Raw genomic sequence first — 24,928 nt, forward strand, 5'->3', positions numbered from 1 at the left:
CATCAGAGAAGCTTTGAAAATGAGTTTCATCATGGGCCAGGGTACAGTGTGACTGCTGTGTTTGTTTTCCCTTCATGACCCCCCCCCCCCGACTTGATTGACTCATTACCTGTAAGCAACCCACCATTCCCCTTCGATTACAGCTTGCTTAAGGAGATAAAGTCACTATAGTTTAAAAATCATGTATTATTTATTAAAAAGTCATTATAAAAAGAGAAAGAGAACTGACAAGGTATCCCGGGTGTGGTTTGGGAGAAGGGTAGGAGGGAAGGAAAAGACCACTAAAAATATTTCAATGTAATGACAGCCTTTTGGTTGGACTGTCCACGGGGGTGGAGTGGGTGGGTGCACGAAGCCTTTCCCCACACATTCTTACACGTCTGGATGAGGAGGACATGGAACATGGTGAGTGGTGAGGGTGGTTACACAGGGGCTGCAGTGGCACTGTGTGACCCTGCTGCTCTTCCTGAAGCTCCACCGGAAGTCAGAGGATATCAGTTTGATCATGCAGCAGCCCCAGCATTGCATCCCACCACTGATCTTCCTGCCTACACCTCTGATCTTTCTGCCGCCACCTCTCATCTCGAGCGTCCCTCATGTTCACTGGCATCTTTCCTGTAATTTGATACCACGTCCTTCCACTCATTCAGATGAGCTCTTTCATTGCGGGTTACTGTCATGATTTCCGAGAATATTTCGTCTCGCGTCTTCTTTTTCCTCCACCTTATCTGAGATAGCCTTCAGGATGCAGTAAGGAGGCTTGAAAAATTTGCAGCTGCATGAGAGAGGGAAAAAAGGGAGAGAAGTATTTTAAAAGATACATTTTACAGAACAATGGTTATACTCTTTCACAGAGAACAAGACTATTCACCTTACATAGCACATGTGATTTCACTACGAAGTCGCATTTTGCATCTTAATATTGAGTTCCTGTGGCTCTGGTGTTACAGATCTCACAGATGCAGGTCCGGGCATCAGAATTCAGCTTGCATGCGGCCATGGTAAGCCATTGTCTTTCAGCTTCTTCAGCCTTCATATACACAGTGCCCTCCTTTCCCAAATACCAAGCAAATCCCGTTCAGTGATGCTTCTTTCCTGTTAACATGCAGCAGCAGAAGCCAGCCCCCCCCTCCAATTCTGTGGGATGATCGCTTTACCCCTTCCCCCACCGCATGGCTGGTATCATGGAACATCACTGCTAATCACCCCCTCCCGCCCCCCACCGCGTGGCTGGTAGCAGGGAAGATCTCTGATAGCCAAACATGAAAAAGCTCAGTGGTATTCCCCTCCTCCCCTCCGCCCGCTTGGCTACATGCAAGGAAGGATTTCTTTTAAGCAACACAGGCAAACATCCCATTAGGAATGGCCATCTCTGTCCCCTTACTTAAATTCCTGAATTTCAACCAGGTTACCATGAACGATATCACTCTCCTGAGGATAACACAGTGAGATAAAGAACAGATGTTTCTTGAATGCCAGCAATTACCGGTACCATACGCAGCTATGCTTTGTCATGCAATGATACCCAATTACTTTCTACATGCATGGCATGGTAAAGTGTCCTACCATGGTGGACGGAATAAGGCTGCCTTGCCCAGAAACCTTCTGCAAAGGCTTTCAGAGTACCTCCAGGAGTGCTTTATGGAGAGGTCCCTGGAAGATTTCCACTCCATCCCCAGACATGTTAACAAACTTTTCCAATAACTGTACTGGTCGCAAATGCATCCCAAGTCCTCAGGGCAAATCAATCATTAAAAAATGCTTGCTTTTAAACCATGTTTTATATTTACAAAGGTACACTCACCAGAGGTTGCTTCCATGGCTTCGCTGTCTGGGCTAGTGGCTTGGGAGGGCTGGGAGGGTAATTCCGTCTGAGTGAGAAAAAGCTCCTGGCTGTTGGGGCTAACGGAGTGCTGTGTGCTCTCTGCAGGCTTGTCCTCCTCTTCCTCCTCGTCATCTTCCCCATTCACAGAATCCTCAGCCATGGCTGAAATTACAACCCCCACCTCGGAATCCATGGACAGGGGTGGGGTACTGGTGGCGCACCCCCCCCGGGATTGCATGCAGCTCAGTGTAGAAGCGGCATGTTTTTGGCCTGGCCCCAGACCTTCCATTTACTTCTTTGGTTTTCTGGTAGGCTTGCCTGAGCTCCTTAACTTTCACTCTGCACTGCACTGAGTCCCTGGTGTGGCCTTTCTCCATCATAGCCTTGGAAATTTTTTCAAATATTTTTTCATTTCGTCTTTTGGAACGGAGTACTGTTAGCACAGAATCCTCTCCCCATACAGCGATCAGATCCAGTACTTCCCTTGCGGTCCATGCTGGAGCTCTTTTTTGAATCTCAGGAGACTGCATTGTTACCTGTTGTGATGTTATGAGTGTAATATAATATCTCAATGAAAGATGACAGTGCCAGAAAGAGTTAATTCACTGACCTGACCCATGGGTGAACCTTAAGGACTGGTTAGGAAGATATGTAAATGAATAGAGCTTTGAAATGCAAGTCTGCATTGTTAGAGGTAGAAGGGGAGGTGTTTGCTCAGGTCTTGCGATGTAAGCAAACAAGTCTTGTCTATTGCTATAGTTTTAATTCAAAGATCAAAAAAGAATATTAACATTTATGCTGATACTTGAGTGAAATAGTATTATTGTCTATGTGTCTCTTTGAAGGTTATGGTAACCTGTATTTGAACTGTTTGATGGATAAATTACCCTGTACTAATTGCCAGGATGTTTGGAAGGAGAGTTAAGCCTATTGTTTTCTCAGGCCGAAAGGCTGCTGGAAATGTATAAGAACCCTCAGACATGATCCTTCTTCATCTCATATCTGCTTTGGGTTTCAAGAGGGGGAAACCTTAAGCCATAAGGATTGAGATCCCCAGTCATTGACTGGAGCCACCCTGAATCTGGAAATTGGACTGTAACCTATGGACTATTTCTAAAAGGACTTTTGGCAACTACAAGCTCACCTCTACTATGTATCTGAACCTCAAGAATTGAATTCAAGTCTGTATGTATATTGATCTTTTAACCAACACTCTCTCTCTTTTCTTTTTTAATAAATTTTAGCTTATTTAATAAGAATTGGCTATAGCGTGTATTTTGGGTAAGATCTAAGTTATAATTGGACCTGGGTATGTGGCTGATCCTTTGGGATTGGAAGAACCTTTTCTTTTATATGATGAAGTAAGATTTTCAGGAATCATCATCATATCTGACAGGTGTGTCTGGATGGAAGCCTGAGGCTGGGCACTTTAAGGGAACTGCGTGGTTCAAACTTCTAACCAGTGAGGTACTACAGAAGCTGTTTTGTGCTGGCTTGGTAAATCTAAGTATTGGAATAACCACCAGCGTTTGGGATTTGTCTGCCCTGTTTTGTTTGCAGTTCACCCTGATTGAGTAACATCAGCTGGCTCCCACGGGCAGCACCGTCACACCTGTGCTGATGAGCTCTGTGTGGTTACCTGTGCTGATCAGAGCTCCACGCTGGCCAAACAGGAAATGAAATTCAAAAGTTTGAGGGGCTTTTCCTGTATACCTGGCCAGTGCATACGAATTCAGATTGCTGTCCAGAGTGGTCACAGTGGTGCACTGTGGGATACCGCCCCGAGGCCAATACCTTCGATTTGCGGCCACACTAACCCTAATCTGATATGGTAATACCGATTTTAGTGCTACTCCTCTTGTAGGGGAGGAGTACAGAAACTGGTTTAAAGAGCCCTTTATAGCGATATAAAGGGCCTCGTGTGGACGGGTACAGCGTTAAATCAGTTTAACGCTGCTAAAATCGGTTTAAACGTGTAGTGTAGACCAGGCCTGTAAAGGTGAAAGGGGAGTTTCACGGTGTTTAGCACCAAGGAATTCTAAAGTTTGCTAAAATGTCTAGTCTATGGAAACAAGAAATGGTTGGGGCCAAACTTTTTAACCACTGCCTTTTTTAAAGCCCATTCCGGGATGTGAGTCCCTGCCTTTAGGTACCTAGGGTTGTTTGCCAGCAGGAGAGAAGAGGTTTCTGCCTCCATTTTTGTGGCCTTAACAAACCTAGTGTTGTGCCCCAGGTCTCATCTGAGATCCCTGAAACAAGATAGGACCTATCTTTAAAAGGAGAACAAAAAGAACCCTGGGACTTACAGACTAGCTAGCCTCACTTCCATAGCTGGAGAGATACTGCAATACATTCTTAAACAATCAGTTTCTCAGCAGCACCTACAGGATAATTTGGTTCTTAGGACGAGTGAGCATGGATTTGTCAAGAACAAATCATTCCAAACCAATTGTCATAGATTCATAGACTTTAAGGTCAGAAGGGACCATTATGATCATCTAGTCTGACCTCCTGCACAATGCAAGCCACAGAATCTCACCCATTCACTCCTGTAACAAATCCCTAACATATGTCTGAATTATTTAAATCTTCAAATTGTGGTTTGAAGACCACAAGCTGCAGAGAATCCTCCACCAAGTGTCCCATGCCCCATAGGAAGGCGAAAAACCTCCACGGCCTCTGCCAATCTGCCCTGGAGGAAAATTCATTTCCAACCCCAAATATGGTGATCAACTAAACCCTGAGCATGTGGGCAAGACTCACCAGCCTGGGCAAGACTCACTAATCCTCTTTCCTTCTTTGGCAGGTTTCCGGGACTAGTGGAGGTGAGTAAACAGTAGATGGGATCTATCTTGGTGTTTCTAAGGCTTTTGACACAGCCCCATAGGACAGTCTCACAAGCAAACAAAGGAAATGTGGTCTAGCTGCAATCAGTGTCATGTGGGTGCAGATCTGGTTGAAAGCCCAGAATCCAAAAGCCCTTCTCCATGTTTGGCTGTCCAACGGAGAGGGTGTACTTAGTGGGTCCGGCAGGGATCAATCCAGGGGCTGGTACTATTCAATAGTTTCATGAATGATTTGGAAAATGGAGTGGAGAGCATGCTTCTAAAATTTGCAAATGAGACCAAGCACTTTGGAGCACAGGATTGGACTTCAAAACACCCATAACAAATTGGAGACTTGGTCTTCTTGAGCCAAACTCCATGGCTGGGCCCCTTTCTCTAGACTGGGCTGAAGTGAAACCCCAGAGCCAAACACTCCTCCTCCTGGGCAGTGCGCTCCGACCTTGAATGGTCAGATGCTGCTTAGCACTGTCAGAGCAGCTTTTGCTGGGGCATTCTCCCAGCACTTTCCAGTAGCGGGAAAGTATTAAATCTCCATTTGACTGCTGGGGACAGAGCCCTAGAGGAGGGAGCAACTTACCCAAAGTCCCCCAGGAAAAGGAAAACAACCAGCAGTAGAACCAATAGGAAACCTAGCAATGGAACTCAGGAGTCCTGATTCCCAATCCCCTAGTACAATCACTCCAGCGGAGCACACTCCCTCTCAAAGACAGGGGGAGTGGACATGAAGGCCTCCTTGTAATTGCCAGCTGTGGGAGGGAGTGTGCAATAGTGGTTAGTGAAGGGGCCTAGAAAGAAGGACTGCTGGGTCCCATCCATACTTCTGACACTTGGTGTGACCCTGAGCCAGTAGCTTCCCCTCCCCAGGCCTGTTTCTCATCAGTAGGGTTGGGGTCACAGTCCCAACAGCCCAGGGTGGTTGGGAGGCTCCAGGAAGGTGTGTAAAGGTCTGGGATGTCAGGATCACAGAGACGCTGTCACCCCCGCACTAGGGCGGTGTTCTGCACCCCCTGCTGCTGGCCAAGTTTCTCCATCCCTTGGCAATAAGACAATCTAGAACCCCAGCCAGGGTTATTCTATCTGCTACCCAAGATCCATAAACCTGGAAATCCTGGATGCCCCATTATGACAGGCAATGGCACCCTGACAGCAGGATTGTCTGGCTATGTAGACTCCCTCCTCAGGCACCAGCACTTCTAGCTATTTTCGAGACACCACTGACTTCCTGAGGAAACTACAATCCATTGGTGATCCTGCAGAAAACACCATCCTGGCCACTATGGCGGCAGAAGCCCTCTGCACCAACATTCCACACAAAGATGGACTACAAGACATCAGGAACAGTATCCCTGATAATGTCAGGGCAAACCTGGAGGCTGAACTTTGTGACTTTGTCCTCACCCATAACTATTTCACATTTGGGGACAATGTGTACCTTCAAGTCAGCGGCACTGCTATGGGTACTCACATGGCCCCACAGTATGCCAACATTTTTATGGCTGACTTAGAACGTTTCCTCAGCTCTCATCCCCTAATGTCCCTACTCGACTTGCACTACACTGATGACATCTTCATCATCTGGACCCATGGAAAAGAAGCCCTTGAGGAATTCCACCATGTTCAACAGTTTCCATCCCACCATCAACCTCAGCCCGGACCAGTCCACACAAGAGATCCATTTCCTGGACACTACAGTGCTAATAAGCAATGGTCACATAAATACCCCCTATACTGGAAACCTATTGACCGTTATACTTACCTACATGCCTCAAGCTTTCACCCAGACCACACCACTCGATCCATTGTCTACAGCCAAACTCTAAGATACAACTGCATTTGCTCCAACCCCTCAGACAGAAATACCTACAAGATCTCTATCACGAATACCCACTTGCTGAAGTGAAGAAACAGACTGACAGAGCCAGAAGAGTACCCAGAAGTCACCTACTACAGGACAGGCCCAACAAAGAAAGGAACAGAATGCCACTAGCCATCACCTTCAGCCCCCAACTAAAACCTCTCCAGCGCATCATCTACAACCTATCCTGAAGGATGACCCATCACTCTCACAGATCTTGGGAGACAGGCCAGTACTCACTTACAGACAGCCCCCCAACTTGAAGCAAATACTTACCAGCAACCACACAACAAAAACACTAACCAAGGAACCTATCCTTGCAACAAAGCCTGTTGCTAGCTCTTTCCACATATCTATTCCACATAGGACCTAATCACATCCGTCACACTATCATTCACCTGCACATCTACCAATGTGATATATGCCATCATGTGCCAGCAATGCCCTTCTGCCATGTACATTGGCCAAACAGGACAGTCTCTACATAAAAGAATAAATGGACACAAATCAGACATCAAGAATTATAACATTCAAAAACCAGTAGGAGAATACTTCAGTCTCCCTGGTCACTCATTTACAGACCTAAAAGCCACAATATAAAAACAAAAAACCTTCAAAAACAGACTCCCATGAGAGACTGCTGAATTGGAATTAATTTGCAAACTGGACGCCATGAAATTAGGCTTGAATAAAGACTGGGAGTGGATGGGTCATTACACAAAGTAAAACTATTTCCCCATGATTATTTGTCCCCCTACTGTTACTCACACTTCTTGTCAACTGTTGGAAATGGGCCAACCTGATTATCACTACAAAAAGGTTTTTTCTGCTGATAACAGCTCACCTTAACTGATCACTCTCGTTATAGTGTGTATGGCAACATCCATTTTTTCATGTTCTCTGTGTGTATATATATCTTCCTGCAGTATTTTCCACTGCATGCATCCAATGAAGTGGGTTTTAGCCCACAAAAGCTTATGCTCAAATAAATTTGTTAGTCTCTAAGGTGCCAGAAGTACTCCTCATTCTTTTTGCAGATAAATTCATGGAGATGAAGTCCATTAATGGCTATTAGCCAGGATGGGTAAGGAATGGTGTCCCTAGCCTTTGTTTGTCAGAGGGTGGAGATGGATGGCAGGAGAGAGATCACTTGATCATTATCTGTTAGGTTCAGTCCCTTTGGGGCACCTGGAATTGGCCACTGTTGGTAGATAGGATGTGGGGTTGGAAGGACCTTTGGTCTGCTCCACTATGGCCCTTCTTATCTTCTTATGAAGGGAGGGGAAGAGCACTGTGACAGAGTTTCTGTAGTGTAGTGGTTATCAGGTTTGCCTAACCTGCAAATGATCCCTGGTTTGAAACCAGGCAGAAATATGATGGGTTACTTTTCCCAGCTCCTACTGGCCTGTCCCTGCTGTTGTAGGAATAGCAGTGATTTCTATGCTCAACAGGTCTGTTATACTTCCCCTGCTCCCACTTTTGTCTCCTCTCTCTCTCTGAATGCCTGTGAAGTGGCTTTCCCCCTCCTGCTTCCTCCTGGAATGCTTGTGGGTTGAATGCACTGGTTGAAGACAAGGTGTCTGGGACTCTAATTAGGCAGCACTCACACACCTAGAGCATGGACACTGCCCAAGGTGGAGTGTGACCAACCAGATGCAGCCAAGTCATCTCTAGTCGCAGGCCATGAGGTGCAGGTCCTTAAAAGGGGAAGAGGCCATGTGCTCAGGAGTGCACTCACAAGCTTGTACCTCCAGTGAATGCCCTTCGTCCGGACCGCCTGGCCAGTGGTTCACTGTGTTGCATTTCATTGTGCCTCAGGAAGACTTATCTTCATCACACCGTCCATTGCAGCGCTGTGGGACACTTACCTTGCAGAATTCTGACATCTCCAGTGTTGCACCAGTCCTGGGAGTGTGTGTGTGTGACATCCCCTCCCCCTTTCTTTTGAGCTTAGCTGTCAGTATAATAAATGTGTTGCTTTCTGCGAAACTCTGGTGGGTCATTAGTCCTCCCTACGCTTACTAGCTGGCCCAATTTTGGGTAACACCTATGATAACCCCAACCACTGCATGACAGAGGGTGACGAAATGAGCTGAGAAAAAGCCTTGGCATCAGCAGGGGAAAGCTAGAGGATCTGGGCCAGTCACCTTTTGGAGACTTGTGGCTTGGTCTCCTCTGCACTGGGAGGTTGGCCTGTGGAGGTCGGCTCTTCCTACTGGCCTCCTTTCCGTGACTTGCCAAAGGAGGAAGTGAGGCCGGAATGGGGCAAAAGAGGAAAGTCGAGCTGAGGCAGGCAGGGCAGAAACTAAGCACCTCAGTGCGGCTAAGTGGGGTTAGTAGAGTACCATCCTTAGTTCTGCAAAGCCTGGGGAGGTGCGGTTGGCTGCGGGGAGGTAGAATCCTGTGCCTGCCTCTTGGCTTCCCAGGGATGGCTACTTGCAGCCCAGGAGCGGAAGGGCAGGGTTCTGGGTGAAAGGAAGACAAGCAAAGCTATGGGAGGAAATTTGGGTGCAGGCTCTGTGCTGGGGGGGGGGTTGGACTGCAGGAGGGGTGGCGCTTACCCTGGGCACTGCAGCTTCCAAAGTGACCAGTACACACAGCCCTGCGGCAGCAGCTCCTAGGTGGGCAGGGATAGGGGGTCTCTGTGCACAGCTGCCTGCTGGCACTGACACCCAAGCTCCCATTGGCTACAGTTCCTGGCCAATGGGAGTTGCAGAGTTGGTACTCGGGGCAGGGGCAGCACATGGAGACACTCCCGCTGCCCCAGGGGATGCTGGGACATGCCAGCCACTTCTGAGAGCGACATGGAGGGATGGAGGCAGAGTGGGCAGGGAGCCACCTTAGTGCTGCTGGCACATCTCTGCACACCCATTGGGGGAGGAGATAGAGGGCCTCCATGTGCTGCCTGGGGTAGGGGCAGAGCACAGAGCTGCCTCCCCTCCCGGGTCTATTACAGGAGTGGGTGGGTGGGGTCTTTTGGACTGCAAGGTGTAGCAAGTTGGACTAGATGATGATACTGGTCCCTTCCGACCTTAAAGGCTCTGAGTCAAAAAGGGAGAGGGAAGTAAATGGAAAAATTAAAAAATAAACCAAACATTGTTAACACCAGGATGACTTCACCTGCTCACGGTATAGTCCTGCCCCTTTCTTCCTTAAGTGTGTGTTTAATAACCTACAGGACATTGATTCTTTTATTCCATTGATAAACTGATATAATGTGACTGAAATTAAATCGATTCCTAGCAGAGAAAATATCACACCACCGCATTGACTAGGAATTGAACCCAGATCAACTGCTTAGAAGGCAACTATGCACACCACAATACCACCAACACATCTGGCAAGAGTACCACTTATGCTTGCCCAATGAGGCAAGACCAGAACTGAGGCGTTTTCCTGCCTGTTAAAATGTACTTGAGTCTCATCACTAAAAAAACACCTCCAGCTTCATCTGGGTTTGAACCACCAGCCTTTCAATTAGGCCACCAAAGTTGTTAACCACAGACACAGGTAACTACCTACTTCCCAAGCTTGTCTATGAAGAACCTACAGTGGTACAACTGGCTAGTGAGGGAGCTGCACTGCTGGGGTTATGAATTCAGGCCCCACCCAGAGCATCAGTTTTCATTAGCCATCGAGCTTCCCCCACTTACTTTGTCTAATTCACATAGAAAGTGTCATATGAGGGTGATGAGAGTAAATTCTAAACTCTGAAATGTGGGGGTTGGCCCAGAGATTGGCATAAGGGGTGTGAAGAGAAAAAGCTCTAAGGGTATAAAACCAGACAGTCTCCAGGGGCAGGTACGGTACAATGCCTCAACAGGGAGCCATTTGGGGGAGGGGGTTTCACTTCCTCTGTTAAATGTCCTGAGAGGTATTTTAAGGGAAAGATAACACCATGGCTAACAGGTGACTAGCATGACCTGGGTTAAAGAAAGAAAGGGACTTAGGTTAATAGTCTGAATATTTGTGTTACCGTCACTGTCTGACCCCCCCCCCCCTTCAGTTCAGAGCAGATTTGTACTTTGCTGTGTGGAACAGAGACTCCTGGAGAGCAGGGGCAGCTGTTTCCACGGCAGAGAGCCTGGCACTTAGGAGACTTTCTTGACTTGCTGTTTTGAAGGAATTCAGTAAAATAATGGTGGAGTTATGATGTCCGGTCCAAAATTTCAGCCCCCTCGGTGCAAAAATGCTATTTTAGAATCTAAACAGGAGGCTTCCAGCACTAGGACACCTGACCAGAGAGCTCAGTGCGGGTGGAACAGCTGATGACTCTGAGGGTCCTGTGCTAAATCCACTTTCAGGGGAAGCATTTTGATGTATTTGATGGACAATGAGCACCAGCTACCAAGGGAGAAGCCCTGAGAGCTGCTGCAACTCCAGCTGCTGCTGGGGGTACGGGGGGAGCCCTAGGCGGTCAGCTGCTCCTCCGGCCACCCCAGGAGTGCTGCTGGGGGCCAACTAGCTGCAGCTGCTCCCATTGCCCTCAGAACAACTGGTTGCATTGGCCGCTGCTTGGGTGGCCCTGGAGTCATCCACAGTGGCCACTATAGAAGTCATGGAGGTTGCAGGAAGTCACAGAATAAATCACTGCCACAACCTTCGTGACAGACACGGATCCCTTACAAAGAGACAAAGCCCTCCCTGCTGTGACTGCACTTTCTGGAAGGAAAAAGAACAGAAAGTGAAGAGAGAAGGAAAAAAAGAGACTCCTTGTCACCTCTCTCCCCTGCTCCCTCCCCTTTATATTCTATAATCCCATCTCACTGGGTTCCCTGTGCTGGTGCCATGGGGGTAACATTAGAGTTCTAAGGATTTGGAGAGAGGGGAAGGGGGCTCTTCACTTCTCAACAATTCACACAAATTTGTCTTTGGGATGAAATTTCTCCTGTGGGGCCTCTCAGTCAGAGCTGTACCCCACCCCCTTTAGTGGGGGAGGGAGTAAGAAGAGTTTGGCTTAATTGTGATCTTCTCTTTCCCTAACTGTATTGCAATTTTGCATTTATTTTTATTGTGCCTCCATTTTGTTCATGTCATTTTAATTGTAACAGCAAAGGAACCTGCAAGAGCAAAAACTGACCCCACACTTAATTTTCCCATCATGCGGGAACAGATAAACATTGCACACAGCTGGAATCATAACACTGAAGGCAAGGGGATGGGAGATGCAGGTTTCCAAGTGTTCTGTCTTTCTCAGATGACACATTCCAGCCCCTTGTACATCTCCATCCTGTATGACCTGCTGGACTTTGACACATATATTGTTTCATTCTATTGATAATGTGATTGTAACATGTGACTGAAATTAAATCAATTCCAGACAATGAACCAACAAAAGCCAAAAGCCATTATTACATTGGCTAGGAATTGAACTCAGGTTAATTGCTTAGAAGGGAGCTAAGCTCACCCCTATACCACCAATGCCCCTGTCATAAACAGATAAGAAAAGTTAATAGCACAGAAGTACTTTATATCTCTTTGACTGTAAAGGGTTAACAAGTTCAGTAAGCCTGGCTGTCACCTGACCAGAGGACCAATCAGAGGACGGGATACTTTCAAATCTTGAGGGAGGGAAGTTTCTGTGTGCGCTGTTAGTTTTGGTTGTTGTTCACTCTGGGGGCTCAGAGGGATCAGATGTGCAACCAGTTTTCTCTCCAATCTCCCTGATACAGTTTCTTATAGATCCAGAATAGCGAGTACGAGGTAGATAAAGCGAATTAGGCTTATGTTTGTTTTCTTTATTTGCAAATGTGTATTTGGTTGGAAGGAGTTCAAATGTGCATTTGGCTGAAGAGTTCAAATTGGTATTTTGCTGAAAAGATTTTAATTTGTACCTGTATACTTAGGCTGGGAGAGTATTCCCAGTGTCTATAGCTGAAAGACCCTGTACCTATTACATTTTAAATTTACAAAGAATACTGTTACTGTTTTTTCTTTCTTTAATTAAAAGCTTTTCTTGTTTAAGAACCTAATTGTTGTTTTATTCTGGTGAGACCCCAGGGGACTGGGTCTGGATTCACCAGGGAATTGGTGGGGAGAAAGGAGGGAAGGGGGAGAGAGAGGCTAAATTCTCTGTGTGTTAGGATTACTGCCTCTCTCAGGGAGAATCTGGGAGGGGAAGAGAGAAGGAGGGGGGAAGGTGCATTGTCCTTTCTGTTTTGTGATTCAAGGAGTTTGAATCACACAGTGATCTTCCAGGGTAACCCAGGGAGGGGAAGCCTGGGAGAGGCAATGGTGAGGGAAAGGGTTTACTTTCCTTGTGTTAAGATCCAGAGGGTCTGGGTCTTGGGGATCCCCGGGCAAGGTTTTGTGGGGACCAGAGTGTACCAGGCACTGGAATTCCTGGTTGGTGGCAGAGCTACAGGTTCTAAGCTGGTAATTGAGCTTAGAGGAATTCATGCTGGTACCCCATCTCTTGGACACTAAGGTTCAGAGTGGGGAATTGTACCATGACAGCCCCACACCCAATCCAGCCCTAGGAGAGGGGAACTGAAGCTCAATTTCAATCATAGAAAAATCTTGCCTGAAAAGGAAGGGCACAGCTTGTTTTAAAGATAAGATTTGTGTTTGTTCCTGGTACATACAGAGGGGCTGGATAGTGCTGTGTCCAGCCCCCAAACTCTGGGAGGATAAGGAACAAATTCAGGCTGCCAGTGACCTGCAGGAGGGAGATAATTTTTTGACTGTGATGGATGCTTTGTCCTAAAGGCCTTTGTCTGCCTCCTTCTCATGACTGTTTGGCACAGGAATGCAGTCCTGCTCCTGGGTGTCTCCTGTGGAAATAATGTTTCTGTGCAAAACACCAAAGCTTGTAACAGAGGAGAGAAAGGAAATAGCCACACAATGGGACCGGGACATAAGGAATGAAACGCCAAATACTTCTTCCATGTGCATCGACTCTGAACCTTGTTGTTTGTAGTGTTGTTGCATCCATGTTGGTCCCAGGACATGAGAGACAAGGGGGAGGGGGGTCACATAATATCTTTTAAAGACCAAGGAAGGGAGTGTTATTTACTCCTTCTCAGAATAACACAAGTAGGAGGGTCACCAAATGAAATGAATAGGCTCCAGGTTTGAAATGAACAAAATGAAGTATTTCTTCACACAATGCACAGTTAACCTGTGGAACTCTTTGCAGACAGTGTTGTGAAGGCCAAGACTAGAAGAAGGTTCAAAACTGGACTAGGTAAATTCATGGAGGATAGGTCCACCAATGGCTATTATCTTGCATGGGCAGGGATGGTGTCCCTATCCTCTCTGTGCCAGAAGCTGGGAATGGGTGACAGGGGATGGATCACTAGATTACTTGTTCTGTTCATTCTCTTTGGAGCACCTGGCATTGGGCACTTTCGGAAGACAGGATAGTGGGATAGATGGATCCTTGCTGTCACCTAGTACAGCCGTTCTTATGTTCTAACTTCTGTTTGTGGAAGAGACAAACTTTGGGGCTACACAGAGCTGAAGAAGAGTTCTGGGTTAGCTCCAAAGCTTGTCTCTTTTATCAACAGAGGATGGTCTTCTACAAGCTCTTACCCTCCCCAGTCTTGTCTCTTTTGGACTCTGAAAAGTGTTTTCTCTCAACTCCCTTTGGAGAGAAGTTAAACTGTAACACTGAAGCACTTATTATTGTGATACTAGGATGAAAGGATTATTTAATATTATAAATAAATGAAACTAAACCTGAGCTTCCTGTTTTGAAACTGGTTTTCCCAACTCAGTTCCAAATTCTCTTCTAGAAAGGCCTCCAAGATGCCTGCCCATGCCAGCAGAAGTGGCAAGGAGAAATCTGATGAGGTTCATCAAGGACAAGTGCAGAGTCCTGCACTTAGGATGGAAAAATCTCACGCACTGCTACAGACTAGGGACCAAATGGCTAGGCAGCAGTTCTGCAGAAAAGGACCTCGGAGTTACAGTGGACGAGAAGCTGGATATGAGTCAAGAGTGTGCCCTTGTTGCCAAGAAGGCTAACGGCATTTTGGGTTGTATAAGTAGTGGCAAGGCCAGCAGATCAAGGAATGCGATCGTTCCCCTTGATTCGGCATTGGTGAGGCCTCAGCTGGAGTAGTGTGTCCAGTTTTGGGCCTCACACTACAAGGAGGATGTGGAAAAATTGGAAACAGTCCAGCAGAGGGCAACAAAAATGATTAGGGGGCTGGAGCATATGACCCTAACCCTTACCCAGTCAGTCCTCAGCCTACAGCAGTGCATAGGATTCTTCCATCCTAAGTGTAGGACTCTGCACTTCTCTGTCGAACCCCTCCAGATTTCTTTTGGCTCAATCCACCAATTTGTCTAGGTCACTTTGGACTCAATCTCTACCCTCCAGCACTTGGACTCTTTACATGCTTTCACAGATCAAAGAACACGTGTTCCATGATTTCATAGGGCAGAGTTTTAGGGCTATTTTGAGTCAGAGAATTATGCTATAGGGTGTTTTCCCCATGGGGATTTCACAGGTGGGTCAACACAGATGTACAGTGTGACCCTTCTCAGGGTGCTGAGGGCTATGAGTTTCCTTGCTGTCATCTGCCACTAAGAAGAGGGACTTTTGCATTTGGAAGCTGGATGTTAGCGACCAAACTCATCCAGCCTGTAAGGCACTCAAGCAACTTCCTCTGAGCCACAGCGGCCCTGCCAGTTGTCAACAGAGGCACTCTAACCCCTGAGTTCCTTCAGTGTGACCCCCTGGGGTCCAGCCCCGATCACCAGATACTCAGAGAAATCCCAGATCCTCCCTTCCTGAAATACTGGTATATCCCAGGTTACCAGTTTTACTGTAGACCATTGCTCCTGTATCACACACTGCACTTGAGGAGTTATCAAAGAAATGGACATTTAAACAGAATAAAACACAACCTGCACTTTTTAGTGGTTAACTTTCTTATCTAAGCAGATTCTCACCTCACACTTCAGTATACTGCAGAGGTCACTAGTCCCTAGGAGCTGGGGCCCTGCCTTTCACGAAGCACCACTGGCCACTAGGGATCTCCTTGCTGAATGAACTCAGAGTGTTTTTCTCCACTCTCTTATAAACTGAATCAGTCTTCTGTCTTTATGCACAGAAAGGACGATCTACTCACTGTCATATTGTCCTTTCACTTCCACAGGATTTCAATGTCGCTAGTTTGTCTTTGATAGTTTTCCACTGGCTTTTCTGGGTTGGTGCAAAGGTTGACAATTGAGCAATACATTGCATAACTGGCTAAGAAAAGACATGAGACAATTCCCTCCCACATGAATGGGACATCCCCACCAAGACCAATGATTGGGGTGACTCACTTTCATTACGACACCATATGGACATATTTTACCATGTACTTACATTACTCCTTCAATATGACTCATACACATCTCTCACAATGATTAGGAGCATCAATAATTTACAAGCTATTTTCAGCAGAGATCTCACTGATATGCTTCCTGAATAAATATAATAAAATCAGTATTAGGTGTGGCAAGTCTGAAAGATCTGAGACAGGAGTTGCTTATGAATAAGTGAGCCCTTTGCCAATTGGCACCAATGAGCTTTTGTCACAGATGCACTGAGCTACACAGTCACACGCTGCGATAATAGCAAGGCCTAGCTATTCGGTCATGGGTCATCATGTCTTCCTTTATTGGGATGGAAACAAAGAAGTGAGTGACTTCTCTTTCAACTCCAATTCTTTCCAAATCCTTGGTCTTGGCTAGGGTAAATTTACAGTTCTCTGCAGTAGAATCTTTTACAAAACCGCTCAACAATATCAGCAGTGTTAAAAAAGAATGGCTTCCCAAAACATGTCCAGCTTTTCTTTAATTTGGTGGCACAGGTCCAGACAAGGGACTGGATACAGGGCTACATTAGAATCCGTTACTTACCAGAGCTGGAGATTCTATTAGAAAATAGCAAGCTTTCTGCAACTATTAGACTGACAACATCGATTTCATTTTATACACAATTTTAGCACCTACACAGGATAAATTCAACTAAACCCTTACTTCTATTTCCTCAACATCTGTGTCATGAAGGGCAGCATCTCCCAAAATATAGGGTAAGTTATGAGAAATCTTCTGTAAGGCCTGGCTTACAAATGCTTTAGGAAAAAAATACATGTGCATTTTACCTACTTCAAAATCACCTAATGTGGAATTCTCTCCCCAGATCATCTAAGACAATATTGTCTTCAACAATTGAACTACACATGATCATATGCACTTCCTCCAGTTAGCTGGGGTTCTGCTGCTGTTCCCTTTTTCTGAGTGGAGATTTAAAATCACTGCTGTTTCTTTGTTAGCATGTGCAGTATATTGGAGAGTTCGCTCCTGTTGACAGAACTGCACTTGAACTTTCTCCATGTCATCATGGAGGGATGGGGGAAAAGCAAAACTGAAGTGAAAAATGATGAGTTTAGTAAATCGTCATTTGTCTTAAATTCTCCAATAAATTTGAGCTACATCCTATCAAACTGAACTAATATCCAACTGGGTGATGAAACAGCCTTCAGGATAGATAGAATACATGACAACGAAAGTGTCAAGTCAAATTCTGGAGCAGGTTACATCTGATTATTCAGAATCGGGACAAGAGATTCTCCCATCACATTCTCCTCTGATTCATTCAAACCTGCTTCACTCAGCACTGTCTCAGTAGTCAGTTATGTTATTGACAACATTTTTACTATCCTAGCAGCCAAATAATTCGGCCAGGGGGAGGGGGGTGGGACAGACACCTTGCCAGAAGTGGCTTTACCAACAGATGGAACCTGCAATTTTAACTCCAAATGATCACACTGTGTTTGGGATCCATTTGAATTCCCCTTCCAGGTCTTTGACACTTATCTCCAGTCACAATGACTCTGATTTAGGATTAAAGAAGTGAAAGCATCATCTCCAAGCACAGACAGCTGAGAACTGTTCCTCACAGGACACTGAGAAGTGGATGGGCAGAATGTGATGAAGATAAACTCTGCATGGCTCAGAAAAAAGGTATCAGTTCTGTAGTGATGGGGAAGGAGGGAATCTCTGAGTCACCCCATCCCCTTCCAGTGTCACAGAGGCTGAAATGACCCCTTTTTCCCCTGTCCCTGCTAATCTTCATTTAAATATAATTTGAAAAGTTCCAAATATAACTGCTCTTCAGCACAACCCAGAGCAACATGAGCTCAACTGGAAATGATACAATCTGTATCATTGTTGACTTTAACAATAACTTTGCAATAGAAGGAATGGTATAAATGTGATGCTCCCTCATTCCGGATAGGAAGGGCACACTTGAAATAGTCATGGGACAATGGAGTTGATAGAAAGGACACATAGAACAACTTCAAAACAGGGTAAATGGCAAGAGGCAAAAATCGGTCACTCATCTGGACAAGATGAGGGATAACAGTGCAGCAAACTGTTCAAACAGCTTTAAAAGTTAGTATGTGGGAATCAGGAAAAATATTCAAGAAAAAAGTATGGACAAGCCCTAGAGATTTTTGTAGTGTTGATCTCCCTTGCAAAGTCTCTGATGGTTAACATAGGCTGAGTGCCAACAGAAGGTATTCCCACACTCACTGCATTCATACGTCCTCTCCTGTGTGGATTCTCTGATGCCTAATAAGGCTTGAGCTGCTATTGAAGGTTTTCCCACACTCACGGCATTCATACGGCCTCTCTCCTGTGTGGATTCTCTGATGCTTAATAAGGGTTGATCTCTGATTGAAGCTTTTCCCACACTCACTGCATTCATAGGGCCTCTCCCCTGTGTGGATTCTCTGATGTTTAGAAAGGTCTGAGCTGGTAGTGAAGCATTTCCCACACTCAAGGCATTTATAGGGCCTCTCCCCTGTGTGGATTCTCTGATGTTGAGAAAGGGCTGAGCTGGTAGTGAAGCGTTTCCCACACTCAAGGCATTTATAGGGCCTCTCACCTGTGTGGATTCTCTGATGTTGAAAAAGGCACAAGCTGCGACCGAACGTTTTCCCACACTCATTGCATTCATAGGGCTTCTCCCCTGTGTGGATTCTCTGATGTTCAGAAAGGGCTGAGCTGACCATGAAACTTTTCCCACACTCATGGCATTCATAAGGCCTCTCCCCTGTGTGGATTCTCAGATGTTCAGAAAGGGCTGAGCTGGTAGTGAAGCTTTTCCCACACTCACGGCATTCATACGGCCTCTCCCCTGTGTGGATTGTCTGATGATTCCTAAGGTGTGAACTGTAACCGAAGGTTTTCCCACACTCACAGCATTCATAGGGTCTCTCCCCTGTGTGGATTCTCTGATGGAGAAAAAGGCCTGATCTTTGAGTAAAGTTTTTCCCACACTCACTGCATTCATAGGCCCTCTCCCCTGTGTGGATTCTCTGATGTTCAGAAAGGGCTGAACTGTGATTGAAGCTTTTCCCACACTCACTGCATTCATAGGGCCTCTCCCCTGTGTGGATTGTCTGATGCCTAGTAAGGTGTGATCTCTGAGTGAAGCTTTTCCCACACTCACTGCATTCATAGGGTCTCTCCCCTATGTGGATTTTCTGATGATTAGTAAGGTGTGAGCTGCGATTGAAGGTTTTCCCACACTCACTGCATTTATAGGGTCGCTCCCCTGTGTGGATTCTCTGATGATTAATGAGGTGTGATCTGCGAGTGAAGTTTTTCCCACACTCACTGCATTTATAGGGCCTCTCTCCTGTGTGGAGTTGCTGATGCTTTATAAGGGCCGAGTAGTCACATATGTTTTTTCCACACTCAGTGCATGTATTTTTTCTCTTTCCCATGAGGATTTCCTGCGGGATTGTGGTTTCCTTGAGGTCTTTCTGAGTTCCTCGACATGAAATACATTTACCCACCTTCTCCCCTGACTGGTTTCCCTGCTCTCTTTCTTGTCTGTGCTGAATCTCACGTGATTGTCCCCGCTCGTGACTCCTGGACACATTCCTTTCCAATCTTTGTGATAATGCTCTGTGTTTATCCACTTGCTCAATATTTTCCTGCTGAGAATTCTGCTTCTCTTTCTCACATGCCATTGCATCACCTGCTGTGATAGAGACAGAAACCTCAAACAGAGATGGAAAGAGAAGACCAAACCATAAAAAGTTCAGGGTAGAGGTGAAATAAAAATCAGGAACTGACTCTTCCCCCAAATGTAGTAGCAGGATTTTATGTTTTATCTGATTTAGAATGAAGGATAAAGAATAAGAATGTAGCATGTATTAAATGTATTAGTGCAGGGGACGGCAACCTTTCAGAAGTGCTGTGCTGAATCTTCATTTATGCACTCTAATTTAAGGTTTCACGTGCCAGTAATACATTTTAACATTTTTAGTAGGTCTCTTTCTATAAGTCTATAATTTAGAACTAAACTATTGTTGTATGTAAAGTAAATAAATTTTTTTAAATGTTTTAAAAGCTTCATTTAAAATTAAATTAAACTGCGGAGCCCTCCAGACCAGTGGCCAGGACCTCGGCAGTGATTGGGCCACTGAAAATCAGCTCTCGTGCTGCCTTCGGCACACGTGAGATAGGTTGCCTACCCCTGTATCAGTGTATGATCTGATCATATCCTGCCAACTACTCTTTTTGAGTAACAGAAAGGAATGGCCTAATCGGCCAACAGGCAGAGATACATCAGCCAGAATCTGTGTCTGGACTGATTTCAAAGAAGTAACAGATCTTCGAGGGTAACCAATTTGTTGTAGATTTAACATTTTAAAATAAGTAAAAGAATGCCATGATTGTTTTCTTTTGCATTGCAATTTGATGTTCCTGCTCAAAATGTTCTATGTAAATTAATTCTGATTTGTGTGTGAATGAGGAATGTGTGTTTTAAGAGATAAGTGTGAAGGCCATCACTGAAGATATACAAGGGAGGAACTGGAGACTGATGCAAAGGCTCCAGAAGGCTGCAACACACCCCTATTGAAATGTCAGAGGAGGGCAAATTGACGACTTTAAAGATGAGATAGGCACCTATCAGTGGGGACAAGACAGCTGTGAACAAAACCAGCCTGGGAGAACTCCCTGAGGAACTTGATGAAAGAACAAGATAAAGGATGAGAAGGACAATTTAAGAAAATAAGCACTCGTCAAACAACGATTACAATACAGCTGTGCAAAACTCATTGGTCTCAGTTAAGGAAAATCAGTATATAAACAAGGTGCCTTGCCATGAAACTCTGGGTTCGACCTGCCAAGAGCTGCCCAAAGCATCATGTCATGAGCAATAGAACCCGGCTCCTCCCTACCCGTGATCAACCTAGCCGGCCGCTAGATTGATCCGGACTCTGGAGTGGCAACTATAAACATACACTGGTGGGATCATGTGTTTGTGTGTGGTGTGACTGAATGGAAATACTAATTGCTGTACCTTCAATAAATGCAGCATATTGACTTTTCCCCTGAAGATCCCGTGTGCTTCTTATAAGCATAACATTTTTTATGGAAAATTGCAAAAGGGGGAAGACATGGACTGTGGTTGTGGAACATACTGCTAAATATTGCTACGTATAATGTGATCAATCACTCAGGTGTGCACAACCACAGTCGTAGAAGATCCACACAACAGGGGGAGGATTAGAGTCCTAGCTCCGACCCGTCTGTGGGGGAAAACTATACAGATAAAATATATACAAACTGTCTAGATATATATGCCCCCAGCATGGATGGCGAGTCCTATGGGCCCATGGTGCCTGGGCACCAGGAATATTCCTGGCCCAGGGCCTGGCTTCAGCAATGTTTGGGGCTGGGTATCTCTCTCAGCCCCCTTTTCTGCACCTGGGTCCCCTCAATGCATCCTCTGGGCCATGTAAAACAGCCCGGGGCCCCCACTCAACACTGGCAGTGCAGCAGAGTTGAGTGGCTTCCTCCCTGTTCACTCCATGTGTCTGCCGGCTCCTCCCTGAATCCCCTGGGCAGTGGGGGGAGGTTGTGTCCTGACACAAGTGCACCTGCAGCCAATGGGAACCTGTGGGGGCGGTGCCTGGGGGTAGCAACACATGGAGATTCCTGGCCTGCCCTGCTTAGGAACCCTGCTGTACCCCCCCCAAGAGGTTGTACCCCGCCCTTTGACCCTCAAATGTCCTCCCAGAGGCTGCACCCCTCCCTCCATCCTCCTCCTACCCCCAGCCTGCACCCAAACTCAGTCCCAGCGTATGCACCCCTTATCCCCTCCTGCACTCCCAGCCTGTCCCAGCCTGAAGCCTGCACAAAGAACCCAAACTCCATCATAGAGCCTGCACCCCCACCCCCACCCCCTTCCCACACATGTCCTCTTGCCCCTAAACTCCCCCCCAGAGCACCTCACCCCCTCCTACACTCCCATCCCTTGCCCAAGCCTACACCTAAACTCTATTCCAGAACCTCCACCCCCTCCCTATGCACTCCCTCCTGTCCACAAACTCCTTCCCAGAGCCTGCACCCCTCACCCCCTTCTGCACCCCAACCCCTGCCCCAGCCTGGAGCCTGCACCCAATATCCAAACTCCAACCCAGTGCCTGCACACCAATCCCCTTCCCACACCCACCCTCTCCCTGCACCCAAACACCCTCCTAGATCCTGCACCCCTCACCCCCTCCTGCACCCTCAGAGCCTGCCCCCAACACCCAAACTCCATCCCAGAGCCTGCACCCAGTATCCAAACTCCAACCCAGGGCCTGCACACCAATCTCCTTCCCACACACCCCTTTCTCCCTGCACCCAAACACCCTCCTAGATCCTGCACCCCTCACCCCTTCCTGCACCTCCAGAGCCTGCACCCAGCACCCAAACTCCACCCCAGAGCCTGTAGCCTAGACCCCCTCCTCCACCCAAACTCCCTCCCAGAGCCATTGACAGGTGGGGGGTGGAGTCTGGGGGACAGATTCTGCGCACCATCAAAATGTCTACAAACCTGCCACACCTGACCCCCAGTCCTAGAAGTGCTGGGCCATAAGGGGGAGGGTTAGAGTCCTCACTCCTACCTATCTGTCAAGAGAAAATTGCATAGGTGAATATACCCTCACTCGTAGCAGGATCGAGCCCAAAGGATAGGGGGTTTAGCGTTTCCCCCTCCTGCTCTGTCAGGCAGAGTCATTTTTAGTGGGTAGAGACTCTTCTGTTTTATAAGTCCCAGCATAAGCATGGGCATAGAAAAGTTATAAAGGTAAAATAAATAAAACAATATGTTTAGGCAGTATTTGCTATGTGAGACCCAACTCTGAAGGATATAGAAGTGTGGGCAAACAGTAGTAGCACCTGTGTAAGAAATGGTTAAAAGGAAGCAATCCAAAGACAATACTTCATTCAAGAGATTACTCCTTTTAAACAGACTGTGTTCTGTACAGTGGGGCGGCTGCCTCAGTCCACGATAGAAAGGCCTGGAATGGCCAGAAAGGCTGCGCAGACCAGCAGCCAATCAGGAAAGGCCTGTGGAGAGCCAATCAGGGCCAAGGAAGAGGCAGTCAATAAGACCAGGCTGGGCCCTATATAAAGACTGCCTAATGAAGGAGAAGGGAGTCTCTCCCTGACTAGCAAGGGAGAAAGACTGGCTCCTGAGGTAAGGAGGTAGCACCTTGGACAGAGCAGTGCTGGGCCGGCTTGGAGGAGCAGATGTGGTCAGGCCAGGCTGCAGTCCCTGACTAGAAGGGCCAAGAAGGTGCAAGGGGCCAAAGGGAAAATGGCTCAGGGAAAATAGTTGGAGAAGGAGGGCAGAGAAGCTGCCGCTAGAGGGTCCCTGGGTTGGGACCCAGATTAGCAGGTGGGCCTGGGTCCCCCCCTTCCACTGCACCTGGCTGCAGAGAAGTGTGGCAGAGACAGACTGCAGCATGCCTGAGTGGAGGGGCTAGAATTTGGGGTTGTGGTTTGCCATCAAGGCAGGTGCAAGCCGAAGGACTGTTATCTCCTCCCTGCCCTGGAAGGGGGTGAGAATGGACAAGTGGGCACTACTGGAGGGCAGTGTCCTGAAGTAGATGCCGCTGAGCAGGTAGCAACACGGGTCTGAATCCAGCAGAGCAGACAACGGGCGAGACACCAAGCACAGAGAGCACTTCATGGCTGGCGAGAGCTAATTCCCAGAATGACCAGCAGGTGGCGACGTGGTGGTGAGTCTTGAGGCTGCTACACTCTGTTAAACTGAACTCTAAAGGCTATAGGAGTTTCGGTAGTGTCGTATTTTTTGTCAATGATATTGTGATGATTTCACAATTTTAAAGGAAATGATTGAAGAAAGGGATCAGAAGGGGTGGGGAATGATTGAGGAGCCCACACTCCTTGCTAAATTGGTAGTGGAACAAAGCCTGTGTCCATGAAAAGGGACGGTTCAGTGAGGAAAGCAGGGTTGGGCCCTGACAAGCAGGTAGGCAACAAATAAAAAAATTGGAAAGCAGGTTGGAAGCCCGGGGGGTATGGTGGCAAAAGGAAAAAAAAAAAAGTATAGGCCATGGGGAATTCAGATCCTTGGAACCATACTTGGAATGGTGAAATCTGAGTTGATGAAGCTGTCATTTGGGGAAATAAGCAAACCCCAACCCCCTGCTCCTTGTCTCCTGACTACCCCCTCCTTCAACCCCTGCCCCCCAGGAAACCACCCCCTATCTAAGTCTCCCTGTTCCTTGTCCCTGGACTGGACCCTACCCCCTGGGGCAACAGCTGTGGCTAGGAGAACCAGGGCCTTTAAATCAACCAGGGGCTCCCAGCTGAAAAGGTGATTGGGAGCCACCGGGAGCTCAGGGGCAAATTAAAGGGCCTGGGGCTCCGGTCACCGGGAACCCTGAGCTTTGTGGGGCTGGAGCAGGAATTTAAAGGGCCCAGAGCTCCTGCCACAGAGGGGATCCCCGAGCCCTTTAAATCCTGGCCCCAGCCCTGCCGCCAGAGCCATGGCCGGGATTCAAATGGCTCTGGGCTGCCCGCAGCTGCTAGCAGCCCAGAGCCCTTTAAATCCCCACGTAAGCCGGTGCGGTCCAGCACAGCATACTGGCTCTTGCCGGTACGCCGGACCGGACAGGCTTACTTTTACCTCTGGAGATAAGCAAGTGATTTCAAAGATAGTGAGAAGTTCCCTCTGCAGAGGCTGGAGGGAGTTAAGCAGTTGAATGTTGTAAAAAGTTAAAAAAAGAAAAGTTATAGAAAGAGAACTCTTGGTTTCTTTGCAGCCATTCTGAAGGGAAACTGGGCCCTTTTCCAAAGGAAGGTCAGTAAATAAGCCAGGCAAAGAGACAATCTGACTAAATTGTTCATAGTCAAATGATTTCAAATTTGCTAAAAGAACACAAGGGGTTTCTATTGGAACATAACTGCCCACAAATGTAGTCTATGTACAGCTGTGTAAAAATTAATAGCAGTGTAAGGAAGGTTAAGGGAAAAAAGTGTGTATAAATATATTGTGTAACTATGTGGAGTGTTTAGAACCTAAAGCAACACCTGCGTTCGTAAAATTCTTGTTTTGCAGGTTTAAGATGAATTGGTTCT

At 46.9% G+C, this 24,928-nt stretch overlaps 1 protein-coding gene and 1 pseudogene across 1 annotated transcript in view; one reads left to right on the top strand and one right to left on the bottom strand.

Annotated features, from left to right (window-relative positions):
• LOC127036700 (zinc finger protein OZF-like) overlaps positions 1 to 24,928 on the top strand; it is a 237,886-nt gene that overhangs the window by 109,881 nt on the left and 103,077 nt on the right. The gene's annotated exons all lie outside the window — the stretch shown is intronic.
• LOC127036689 (zinc finger protein 883-like) overlaps positions 16,301 to 24,928 on the bottom strand; it is a 199,723-nt pseudogene continuing 191,095 nt past the window's right edge.

This window comes from Gopherus flavomarginatus, chromosome 18 (assembly GCF_025201925.1).
Source record: "Gopherus flavomarginatus isolate rGopFla2 chromosome 18, rGopFla2.mat.asm, whole genome shotgun sequence".
NCBI classification, from domain to species: Eukaryota; Metazoa; Chordata; order Testudines; family Testudinidae; genus Gopherus; species Gopherus flavomarginatus.